The 13,644-nt window shown below is 35.3% G+C and overlaps 1 pseudogene; it reads left to right on the top strand.

Annotated features, from left to right (window-relative positions):
* LOC118017332 overlaps positions 1-12,556 on the top strand; it is a 231,248-nt pseudogene extending 218,692 nt beyond the window's left edge.
* The last annotated feature ends 1,088 nt before the right edge of the window (positions 12,557-13,644 follow it).

Here is a 13,644-nt window from a genome sequence, read left to right as displayed (position 1 = left end):
TGTTAAATATACAGAGATCTGATTTTATCCATTTAAAATTAACTCAAGTTATAAAGAGGAGTGTATTTTTTTCCCACTCTTTTATCTCTTCTTTGTCTTTGTCTCTATTAAGACTTCTGTGCTTATTCATTTTGCTATTTTATCAGGGTCATTTCTTTATTGTTTTCTCAGATAGAGTGTGTGGGTAGAAATTATTTTTTCCTTTGTCCATAGCAGATTCTTTTTATTTGTAATACATTCTTGGTTAGATTATAGTCCTGGAATTTTATCAAGGTATATCTTTTTTTTTTTTTTCTTTAAGTCCATCACAACTAGAACTCTGAGTTTTTGCAATCTACAGGACTAGGTCTCTATATCTCTTTCCTCTGTATTTTTCTTTGTATTCTTTAGTCTCTTATTTATCTATATTTTGTCACCTGTATCCATCCTCCAAGTTATAATTTATGATTTCTATTTGGTTATTTTGTTTTTCTTTCTTTTTTGAATTTCAAGTGATACATTTTTTTTTTAAGATTTTATTTATTTATTTGAGAGAGAGAGAATAAGAGAGAGCACATGAGAGGGGGGAGCATCAGAGGGAGAAGCAGACTCCCTGCCGAGCAGGGAGCCCGATGCGGGACTCGATCCAGCGACTCCAGGATCATGACCTAAGCCAAAGGCAGTCGCTTAACCAACCGAGCCACCCAGGCGCCCCTCAAGTGATACATCTTTTTAAGCAATAGTAAATATAACCTGTCCAGTGTAATAGGAGAATCATAACGTGGGGTCTACTGAAATTGGGTTTAATCTGGACTTGAATACTATTTTGTTATCATATTGAGGAATAATTTGAAGACAATGAGGCTTGTCATTCTACATTTTGACTCCATTTTCACAGACTTTTGTCTTTTTGGTTCTATTCTTAATATATTTCTATTCTTTATACAGAATTATTTGAGTTTCACTCAAAATAAGAGAAAAGCAAATAAAACTACAGTGAGATACTTTTCCTCTTCTCTCAGGTTGACAAAAAATTTAAAAGTTTGGCAACACATTCTACTGGCAAGACTGCATGACACTTTCTTTTATTGCTGGTGGGAATGCAGATGCTATAACCCTTACAGTGGGCAATTTGGCAATCCCTAACAAAATTACATATGCATTTCCTTTTTGAAAATTTTATTTATTTATTTATTTTTTATTCCTGTATAATTAATATACAGTGTTATATTAGTTTCAAGCGTACAATATAGTGATTTAACAACTCTATACATTACTCAGTGCTCATCATAGTAAGTGTATTCTTTAATTCCTATACACCCTATACACCCATTCCCCACCCACCTCCTCTCTGCTAACCATCGGTTTGTTCTCTGTATATGAGTCTGTTTTATTGTTTGCCTCTTTTTTCGTGGTTCATTTGTTTTGTTTCTTTAATTCCACATATGAGTGAAATCATATGGTTTTTGTTTTTCTCTGACTCTTATTTCATTTAGCATGCAGATCCATCCATGCATGATTGCAAATGGCATCATTCCATTCTTTTTTATGGCTGAGTAATATATCATTGTGCATGTGTGTGTACACCACGTCTTCTTTATCCATTCATCCATTGATTGACACTTGGGCTGCTTCCATAATTTGGCTATTGTAAATAATGCTGCAATAAATATAGGGGTGCATATGTCTTTTTGAATTAGTGTGTGTGTATTTTCGTTTCTTTGTTTTTTTGCAAGGGGTGTGGGTAAATACCCAAAAGTAGAATCACTGGACCGTATGGTAGTGTTATTTTTTTTAAAGATATTATTTATTTATTTATTTGAGAGAGAGAGGAAGAGAATAAGCAAGCAGGGGGAGGGGAAGGAGCAAAGGGAGAGAGGTACAAGCAGACTGTGCTGTTACAGAGCCTGACTCAGGGCTCGATCCTATGACCCCAAGAGCATGACCTGAGCCCAACCCAAGAGCTGGAGGCTTAACTGACTGAGCCATTCAAGCACCCGGGTAGTGTTACTTTTAACTTTTTGAGGAAACTCCATACTATTTTCTACAGTGGCCTCACCCATTTGCACTCCCACCAACAGTGTATGAGGATTCGTTTTTCCCCAACACTTGTTCTTTCTTGGTTGTTGATTTTAGCCATTCTGACTGGTATGAGGTGGTATCTCATTGTTGTTTTGATTTGAATTTCCCTGATATGAGTGATGTTGAACATCTTTTCATGTGTCTGATGGCCATCTGTATGTCTTTGGAGAAATGTCTGTTCATGTCTTCTGCCCATGTTTTAATTGGATTATTTGTGGGGTTTTTTTTTTTGTGTTGAGTTGTATAAGTTCTTTATATATTTTATATCATATATTATCAGATATATCATTTACAAATACCTTCTCTCATTCAGTATGTTGTCTTTTAGTTGTCTTTTAGTTTTGTTAATTGTTGCTTTGTTGTGCAGAAGCTTTTTATTTTGATGTAGTCCCAATAGTTTATTTTTGCTTTTGTTTCCCTTTCCTTAGGAGATGTATGTAGAAAAAATGTTATTACTGCTGGTGTCAGAGAAATTACTTCTTGTGCTCTCTTCTAAGATTTTTATGGTTTCAGGTCTCACATTTAGGTCTTTAATCCATTTTGAGTTTATTTTTGTGTCTGGTATAAGAAAGTGGGTCCAGTTTTACTCTTTTCATGTTGTCCAGTTTTCCCAACACCATTTGTTGAAGAGCGTTTTTCTCACTGTGTATTCTTGCATCCTTTGTTAAATACTAACTTACCATATAACCATGTGTTTATTTCTGGGTTCTCTATTCTGTTCCATTGATCTATGTGTCTATTTTTGTGCCATACTATTCTGATTACCAATGCTTTGTAATATATCTTTGGGGTTCCATAAAAATTTTAGGATTGTTTGTTCTAGTTCTATGAAAAATGCTGCTGGTATTTTGTTAGGGATTATATTAAATCTGTAGATTGCTTTTGGTAGTATGTAAAAAAATTTTTTAACAATATTTGTTCTCCCAATCCATGAGCTTGGAATATCTTTCCATTTGTTTGTGTCATCATCAGTTTCTTTCATCAGTATTTTATTGTTTACAGGTCTTTCACTTCCTCAGTTAAATTTATTCCTAGGTACTTTATTATTTTTGGTGCAATTGTAAACGGGATTGTTTCCTAATTTTCTCTTTCTGCTGCTTCATTATTAGTGTATAGAAATGCAACAGGTTTTTGTATTGATTTTGTTTCCTATGACATTACTGAATTCATTTTTCAGTTCCAGTAGTTTTTTGATGGAGTTAACAAGGTTTTCTATAAATAGTATCATGTCATCAGCGAATAGTGGAAGTTTTACTTCTTCCTTACCAATTTGGATGCCTTTTATTTCTTTTTCTTTTTGTTTCTTTTTCTTTTTGTTGTGTGATTGCTGTGGCTAGGACTTCCAGTACCATGTTGAATAAAAACAATGAGAGTGGAAATCCTTGTCTTGTTCTTGGTCTCAGGAGAAAAGCTCTCAGCTTTTTACCATAAAGGATGATGTTAGCTGTGGGTTTTTCATACATGGCCTTTATTATGTTGAGGTAACTTCCCTCTAAACCTACTTTGTTGAGGGTTTTTATCGTGAATGGATGTAGTACTTTGTCAAATTCTTTTTCTGAATCTATTGAAGTGATCATATAGTTTTTATCCTTTCTTTTGTTGATATAATGTATCATGTTGATTGATTTGCAAATACTGAACCACCCTTGCATCCTGGGAATAAATCCCACTTCATTGTGGTGAATGAATTTTTTTTTTAATGTATTGTTGGGTTTAATTTGCTAATATTTTGTTGAGCATTTTTACATTTATGTTCATCAGAGATATTGGCCTATTGTTCTCTTTATTTTGTAGGGTATTTATGTGGTTTTGGTAAAGGTAATATTGGCTCCTTAGAATGAATTTGGAAGCTTTGCTTCCTCTTCTCTTTTTGGAACAGTTTGAGAGGAATAGGTATTAACTCTACTTTAAATGTGTGGTAGAACTTACCTGTGAAGCCATTGGTAGGGAGTTTTTTGATTACTGATTCAATTTCTTTGCTGGTAATCAGTCTGTTCAAATTTTCTCTTTCTTCCTGTTTCAGTTTTGGTAGGTTATATGTTTCTAGGAATTTATCTATTTCTTCTAGGTTGTCCAATTTCTTGGTATATAATTTTTCATAATATTCTCTTAAAATCCCTTATTTTTTGTGGTGTTCATTTTTATTTCTTTTCTTTCATTTCTGAGTTTATTTAGATCCTCTCTCCCTCTCTCTCTCTTTTCTTTTTGATGAGTTTGTCTAAAGGATTGCTTTAATATGTTTCTTAAACTTAATGTTCCAGACTTTTAATTTATATTTCAGCCTCCACCAGTTTATCAACTGATTTTTTTCATTTAATAAACTTTTAATTTTGGTAATTTCCATAAGGTTTAATTTGAATTTAATTTGAATATATAATGTATATTTGAATGCTATCTGGTCCCTTAAGTGATTTAATTATTGGTACAAGTTTCCTGTTCTTTTCTGATTGATCTTTTTTCCAAAAACTTATTAGCAATGTCTTTTGCATGTTACATTTCTTGCAAATTTCATGGCCTGGGGCCTGACCCAGTTTGGGCTACTTAAATCATGACACACAAATGGTAGGATTTTCTTCTTATTGGGACTAGCAGATATTAACAAATCTGTTGTCAATGTCTGATGACAGAAAGCCCTTATCTTGTTCCCTACTGCCACCTTCCTACTCTTAGTATTAGTGATAATGTAGTTTTGCTTTTAAGGTCTCTTCAGTAATGTGAGACTAGGAAAAGAGAAACATTCATTCCAACTTTGGTTAACATTCCTCCAGGGTGTCATTTTCGATCGGTGATCTAACCACTCCTTGGGATCCATTGACAATGTTCCTCAGCATCTCCTCCTGGTCAGAAAGGAGTTCAGTAACATTTGTTTCCTTCAGAACTCAAAACAGAACCTTGAAGCTTCACTAATACATTCTTGCACCACCTGCCTTCCAACGGCAGCCTTAGCTTGGCTCAGAAGAGACGAGGGTTTTGATTTAGGAGAAGGGTGCTAATTTAAAGTGCCATTTTTCCAGAATCTTCTTCAAACTTCTTTTAAATTTATCTATTTATATCTACTTATCTATTTGCCTATTTATATACATCTATAATTTCATCTATATAAATTTATTATTTATTATATCTATATATTTATTTATTTATTTATTGTTTATCTATCACTTAGGTATACACACACATATATCATTCGATTGTGTGAGAACTTATCATTGATTTTTCTTTATTTAGAATATCTAACATTTATTGCTTCCCACGCTATCATATTGTTCATGTTTGTTTTGTGATTCTTAAATAAAATTTGATTTTTCTATTAGTAATATTATTATTATAATGCAAGATCAAAAAGAGATCATGTGTATGGAGAGAATGTATAAAACTGCTACTCTCATTTTGCACCCATTTGAACCAGTTTTCCTTTTATTTATTTTTTTTATGGTGCTATATTTTCTTATGTGTGATGAGAAAAAATTCTTTCTTGCCCCTCACTTTTTGATAGTAACAAATGCTTGATAAAGTTTTTGAGTGTTCAGGTTTATTCACACAATAAATAATTAAAAATTAACCTGGAAAAATAGTATTTTTATACTAAACATTTTAAAGATTTGTATGGGTTAATCTATCTTCATAGATAATATCTTACTGAAATCGTATTTGTCTTGTTAAATATAGAAATGTGATCCAGGTAAAACTTACGATTTCTATCCTTGTCTTGCAAATTGAAGAATTGCCTAATTGCTATAGTCTAAATGTTTACCCTTTAACATGTAAATGTACCCTCTCTGAGAATTAATTGGCCATGAGCAACTTTTTTGAACATTAAGAGGTGAAAATAAAGCCAGTTATTTATCTAAAGCCAATAAATGAGTTGAGCAATTTCTGACTCTAGTTGCCTCTGAGAAATCAATTTTAGAACCATGCATTAGGACAAGCTTTTCTTCTTTTAAAAGTTGAAATGTGTTCTATTGACAATGAGTATTTTTATAACTGGCAGTATTTTCCTTTCTCTTTGGTCAACAAGGAGCTAAGCTTCAAATCTGGGTTAATTCTAACAACCTTGTTGACCTTTGGGTCTTGCACATTTGTTTAATATGACTCCTCTCATCCCATAATACTTCCTTTCCCCTATACCAGTTTTCACTTAGACTTTGTAGTTGACTCTATACTTTTCTTGATGTTGGTCTCCCATATGTTGTGGAATTAGTGTAAAATCTAACTAAATAGGTAAGTGAAGTAGTCATTGAGAAGAAAAAAAAAAAAGATGAACTGTGGCTTAGAAAGCATTATTACCTATGTTATACTTTATCTATTACACTCATTAAATGAAACTTCAAGGATGTATTTAGAGTTGAAAACTTTTAGAATAAGTAGGGGACATTTCATCAATCATTAGCCTAATCTTTGCTGGTTAGGTGTCTGTCAGGTAAAGAATGCAGGGACTTTCCTGATGATGTGCTATAGATAAAGTCTAAAGTCAGGGTGTTAGATTTACTGGGAAATTACTACCAAACAAACAAATGAAAAAAAAATCATTGATAATCATTGCATTGTTTTTGCTATAGATATTATTTCCTGTTGGAACACACACAATCATATATCCATGTATTTCTATCTAACAGGTACACCATAAGAAGACAAAGGAAATAAATCATATTCTTCTAGGTTTTGTTCATCTCAGTTCTAGGTAATTCTATCTTCATAGATTCTGAACTACTCTTGACTATTCAGAATCCTTACAGTTGAGAAAGGATGATCTTTCTAAATTCAAATTTAAATCATGTAAGTTTTCTGCTTAAAGTTATTTATTGTATATTTCCATATATAACTTAAAATCCAGACTTTGCGTAGTATAAAGTCCTCTATTAGTGGGTACTTGCTACCTGTCTGGGTTAATTTCTGAAACTCTCTTCAGCAAACCTTGTAATCCAACTATAATAAATTATGTGCCATTCCCAATACACAACACATTCTGTCGTACTTTACAAAAAAAGAGTCATATTATCTTCTGGAAGTGTCTTTTCTTTGCTGTACAACCTGGTATACTCATCCTTAGCTCATAGGACAAATTTTTTAAATTTCAGAGAAAATATTAGTTGTCTGTGCTTTTCTGCTATCATAACTCTATGTGCATGTTGGTAAATGGTTGGTGACCCAAAACATATGTCACCCTACCCCTACTTTATTATAAAAGAACTTTGGTGTCCTTGCCTTCCATAATTTCTTTGTCTAAGGTTGCAGTAGACATATTGTATAAATTTTTAGCTGCCTTGAATATGGACACATGTAAGGCAAACATTATCAGAAAAGAGAAGATAGCCTTGGTTAGAAGAGAGTGTGGGGAGGAATGTGACAGAGCATGAGTGAAAACATATCCTCCACAACCAAAATATTAAATAACAAATTAAGGTATGTGGAAAATTACCACTATTGCTATGCCCCCAGAAGAGACAGAAAATGAACAGGGAAACTGTATAAAATCAGTGGAATCAGAATTAGAGGGAGTAGGGATGGAGATGTGCATTTTGACTGTTGTTTGTATAATATGGGCTACTCATCCTTAAACACAATTTTGATTCAATGACTTGGAAACATCAATAACAAATGCCAAAGACTCTAACAAATTTGAATCTAGAAGGATTGAATTTTTCTACATGTAGAGATGGTCCTATACCTAGAGAATGCAATAGGGGAGAGATTCAGCTTACCTCCATGATACTGCTTATCATTTTGTATTAAAATTAATAGTTTGCATCTCCCTTTACATAAGTACTTTAGGGAGAGTGCCTTGACTGTTTATTTTTATATCCTTAGAATCTTGTGTAATATTGAAATGTTGAGTGAATGTATGTATGACTGAGCGAATAAATAGTAATTGAATAAATACATTGTGTTGGTAATTTTTTCTGCCAGCAGAGGGAAAAATATTAATGTTTGCTAAGAATTGAAGCACTTGGAGTATTTGATTACTAGATTGCACTGCAGACAGGATGTGGATCCCATTCAGAAAAGCAGAATTTAACATAGCGTAGAATAATCACTAAGATGACGTAAGAATAGATATTTTGTGTTTTCAAGACATTGATACTTCTTCATTAATTGAAATGGTATTTAGGACTTCTGCAGAGCTTGAAACATAGCTACTAAGGCACTATTAAAAATCCATCGTATTATCTGGAAAGGAAAATTCAAGTGTATAAGATGCTGGGTTGATAATTTAGTTTCCTCATACTGAGTAACGTGCATGAATAAAATTCCTTTCCCTGTCATACGTATAAGCTGCTTCTGCTAAAAGCACGTGAAGAATAAATGTGTTTTTAATTATTGGCTGCATTTATGTTGCTGTAGAATCTCAGAGAATTTTATTTTTTAAACTAGATTATTATTTTTTAATGATCTCTATTGTGTGTATGAATTCAGACCTTACTGAAAGTATTGATTTGGAGGACTAAAGTGATGATGTTAAATATGGCACAGACTTAAATCTCTTCATTCTTTGTAACCACAATATTAGCTTTTGGCAAAAATGGCATCCTTCTCAGTTAGTGCTTTTTTTTTTTTTTTTTTTTTTAGTATCTAGATGACTAGAGTAATTCTCTCACTGTTTAACATATCGTAAACTTTATAGGTAGCCTACTTTAATCTCATGATCTGTTTGCTTTTAAAATTATCACTATTGAAGTGTAGTTGACATATAATGCTATATTAGTTTCAGATGTACAGCAAAGTGGTTTGGAAATTCTACACATTCACAGTGCTTCGCCATGATAGGTGTAGACACCATCTGTTTTTATATGCTAAGTAGGATAATGTTGAGACTAGAGAGGTAACCACAGAAAATGAGAGATGTAGTATATAGTTGGGAGTTTTAGGACCTGCCAATCTGTTCACCACTCACATACCAGTATACTATTTGTTTCTTAAAGATTCTCTAACTAAAGCAAAATTAGCATTTTAAAATAAATTTCACAACAAATATTCCTTTATATAAAAAAATTGGAGAAATGGATCCTTTGGCATCTGAGTGATGCATATTAAAAGTATATCTCGTAGTGTGGCTTTCTTTCTTTCTTTCTTTCTTTCTTTCTTTCTTTCTTTCTTTCTTTCTGTCTGTCTTTCTTTCTTTCTGTCTTTCTTTCTTTCTGTCTTTCTTTCTTTCTTTCTTTCGAGAGTGTGCACGTGTGGCAATGTAGAGGGGCCGAGGGAGAGGGAGAGAATCTTAAGCAGGCTCCACACTCAGCACAGAGCCCCATGCGGGCTCAATCTCATGCCCCTGAGATCATTGAAATCAAGAGTCATTTGCTTAATGGATTGAGCCACCCTGGCACCCCATGTGTGATTCTGAAAGTAGTTATAATAAAGTGAATTTCTGTCAGAAAATAAAATTAAAAAAAGAAAACAGTTTTCATCTATAGATGAAATAATTTCTTTAATTATATCTTTATTCATAATTTACCATGAATGTAGAGTAATAACATTTTTTTTAAGATTTTATTTATTTATTTGCCAGAGAGAGCAAGAGTGAGAGAGAGCACACGCACAAGCAGGGGGAGTGGCAGGCAGAGAGAGAAGCAGGCTCCCCGCTCAGCAGGGAGCCCAATGCAGGACTTGATCCCAGGACTCTGGGATCATGACCTGAGCCAAAGGCAGACGCTTAACCGACTGAGCCACCCAGGCGCCCCTAGAATGTGTTTTAAAAGAACAACACTGGCTCATATTTTTCTTTAAAATCTTAACTATGAAATATCCAAACACATTACAGTAGAGAAATATTTAATAAACAGACATATACTTAAACATATTTAATACCTATTAACATTTGGACTTTTTTGCTACTTTTTTATTGTCATCAATGTATTTATAAGTAAAGATATCATGGTGTTTTATCTTTAAATATCACAGTATACATCTATAATAAATTTGAAACTCTCCTATGTAACCACAATACTGTTAGCTCATCTGAAAGTTTACAATATTTTCCTAAAATCATCTACTATCCAGTCCATATTCAGATGTTACCAACTGTCCCCAAAATATATTTTATAGCTGTTTTTTTAATACTGTTTTAAGGCCAGCATCCCTACAAGGAAGATGTATTAATTATATTTTATTATGTCTCTTTAGTCCTTTAATCTAGAACAGTTCGAACATGGGATTTTGTAATGATAGTCACTGAAATATTATAAGGGGGAATACTTTATGATGACAGTTGTACCCTTCATCTTGTTAGGATGGTTGGTGGTTGTAACAGCTACGGCAGGACATTGCTCAGACCTCCTTGACACAGAAACCCTGCGGTGGAGAGCATGGTCAGCTGACAGCCTTTAGTCGTGGTACATTAGGGTGTCACCTCAGCTTTCACTCAGAGGCCTTACTCTCTCTCCCCAGGTTTCTTCTAGCCAGTTTCTTACGTATCTAATTCTGTCCTGGTGACTTTTGGAGGTCCTGAAATGATTAAAAAAAAAAAAAAAGTGGTGTGAGGAATGTGGAAAATTCTCTTTGCATTCATTCTGGTTTCCCTCTTTCTTTTACACACACATATATGTCACATATGCATATATATATTGAAAATATATGGAAATGAATGGAAAGCAATAGCATTCTAGTGTATTTATTGTATTTAACATTTTCCATTTTATTGTCATGGGACACTAAAGTAATACATAACGTTTAGTAAATTATTCTCAAATGTGGGGGTCATGACCTCCCCCTGCCAAAGGGTTCTATATGTATTTTCACCCCACAGTTACAAACCACTAATAAACAGTAAATAGTTCAGAATAAAATACTGAATGGTAGAACTTGCTATCATCAGGGGAATGTCATTTTTAATCGTTGAATTAGGGCTCTTTATTTTTCTAATATGTTGATAAGAACAAAATTATATGAAGTTATTTGTTAAGCTTCAATTTTTGTTATAGAAATACAAAATGTGGGAGATTCAAATGTGCTTTTATTTCTTCATGGGATTCAGTTGTTATTCACTTACTCATTTATTCTACGAGTTTGTACTGAATTCCTGGACTGGGAAAGATTTGCCATCATTTGCTACTTGTCTCGATCCTCAGGTTGTTTCATGGAATGAATAATCTTTGGAAGCTCAGAGAAAGGGTCTAGGAATTACAACCAGAGAGGCCAGAGAAATCATCCAGCTTTGCTGCTGGAAGATTTTGCTCTTTGGATACCACCTCAACACCCAAGGGCCCAGTAAATATGCGCATCCTGGATTCCACAAAAAAACAAACTCACCCCCGGCCTCCCTCTCCCAGCCAAACTGCAAGCCAGACCCCGGGCCGCCTCCCCGCCAGTGCTCCACGGTGAACAGTCCTGTTTTCACCTTATAAAGATGGTGGTGCGGGATCGCTGCAACCTTTAGACTATTGACTGTCCGAAACATCGCTTCCATCTGTAATATGGTTAGTAGCAAAGATGAAGATTTTCTTGACCTTTCTGTCACTGTGGAGCAGAATACATCTGTTACCCACTGTCTAAGAGACTTCAGCAACACAGAACAGACATATTATCGTGAAACGCGCTGCAGCGAACAAGAGGCCCAGAAAAGGATGAGAGTAAAAAAGCTGCCCATGATTTTGGCCCTGCACCTAGAGTGGTTCAAGTACATGGAGCAACTCCATAGGTACACCACGCTGTCTCTACGCTGTCTCACTGGGTGGTCTTCCCACTGGAACTCGGGCTCTTCAGCACTTCCAGCGATGCTGTGAACTGGACCGCATGTACGACCTGGTGGCCCGGGTAGTTCACTGTGGCAGTGGTCCTAATCGTGGGCATTATATTACGATTGTGAAGAGTCATGGCTTCAGGCTTTTGTTTGATGATAACATTGTAGAGAAAATAGATGCCCAAGCTATTGAGGAATTCTATGGCCTGACATCAGTTGTAGCAAAAAATTCAGACTCTGGATATATTTTATTCTATCAGTCAAGAGAATAACTTAAAGAACTGCGGGACTAACTCAAATGGGGGGAAATATTCAAAGCACTCTTACGTGGTTTCCCTGCAGACTTTCCTCCCCTGCTGCCCACCAGGGGTATGACGCCTTGTCGGATGGTATGGCCCTGTAGACTTTTTCTCCCTTTGGTTTTTTTACATGCAGCACTACTTGTGGCTTTATTTTAGGCTGAGGTAGAGTTAACTGCAATCAGATTGTAGTAAGATTTGTATGAGTAACAGTTGCTAATTTTAGGATTGGGTAAATGCTCCACCACTGGCTGTGTCTGGCTGAATCCGAGTGACATTTCCTGCGTATGTCTACAGTCTGTTTTGGGTCTCTGCAGAACGCCCTAAATGCCTTCCGGGATCGCATTTCAATGCATGCCTTTAACTTGTCTCTGGAAGCACCGCTACCCAATTTTAGCTGTTCTGCCTCTTTTCTGACAAAAGGACAGAAGAAATGGGTAAATGTTCACTTTTTAGGGCTGCAACTATAGCTTTAAGTTTGTGCAAGTAAAAACGTTAAAAGTAAGTAACCTTAATACTAAAACCATCCTCCAGGTGGAACAGGGTGAAGATAAGCTGTTCCTGGTGGCTAGTTCCTGCCCCGGGCTGTGCTCACCTTGCCTTTAGACTCCATCCCAGGCTAAGAAGGTAGGGAGCTCAGGGCAGGTGAAACCAAGGGGAGGAAGCTTTTGTGGACAGTGAAAAGTTACTTTTCTTATCTTTCTACCAAAACCACGGGTCAGGAAAATAACCCATTGCTGTTTGCTTTTGGTGACCCTCCACTTCTTTGAGGTCCTGTGAGTTATACCTGTCCTCTACTTGGCACTACTAAGCTTTCCCAGGTGTCATTCCAGTCCTGCTGGTGTTTTGCAGTCTGTGGTCGCAGGGCTGAGACATTGCAGTGACCGCTCCGGGCACAGCTCTCCTTAGCTGGTCAGTACCCACATCCTTCTCTATCAGGAAGGACAGGAAGCACCTTTACCACCATTGGCCGCATTTTACAGCTGTTCGCTTTTTAAAATTTCAGTCTGTTTACCACATGCTGGCGAGCCCCCGGGCTAATATGGAGCCTTCCCTAGAGGGAGTACTAGAATTAGCTGGGTATGAAGGTGGGTCAAAAAGTGTGAGTGGGTGGGCAGAAGAATGAGCTAAATGGTGGTGTTTCTTTGGCTCAGACTCCTAGAATGCTTGACAAGACAGTTTTTCGGAAGAACCTCATCTCACATAGTTACTTTTACTTTTTTCACTTTTGTTATATATGTATTTATTAGATCATTTGAGTATTGGTACCTTTTATTAAAAGGGTCAATTTGGAAAAACAAAACAACAAACAAAAAACAAAAGAACACAAAAAAAACAAACCCACCAAAAATCTAAGGTTGAATTAAGGTAGACAGATCGCTGAGTAGGGTAGTGAACTCACACAGCAATCTGTATCAAAGAGGGACTTAGGCTTTTCAATGTAACTCCATATTACATATTGGCTGAAGCTTCCAAAATAAAAGCAATACTTCAAGAACAGAAGGTTCTATTTTTGGAAAGGGTTGCATCTTTATAGAAAAAAGTGGTATTTGGATCACCTATTGAATGTATCAAACTCAGTTAACTGTCTTGAAATTAACACTGAAGTCTGGC

The sequence above is a fragment of the Mirounga leonina genome, unplaced genomic scaffold (assembly GCF_011800145.1).
Source record: "Mirounga leonina isolate KUSES-001 unplaced genomic scaffold, KU_Mleo_1.0 Mir_169, whole genome shotgun sequence".
Lineage (NCBI taxonomy): Eukaryota > Metazoa > Chordata > Mammalia > Carnivora > Phocidae > Mirounga > Mirounga leonina.
This window is presented reverse-complemented; position numbering and strand designations above follow the sequence as displayed.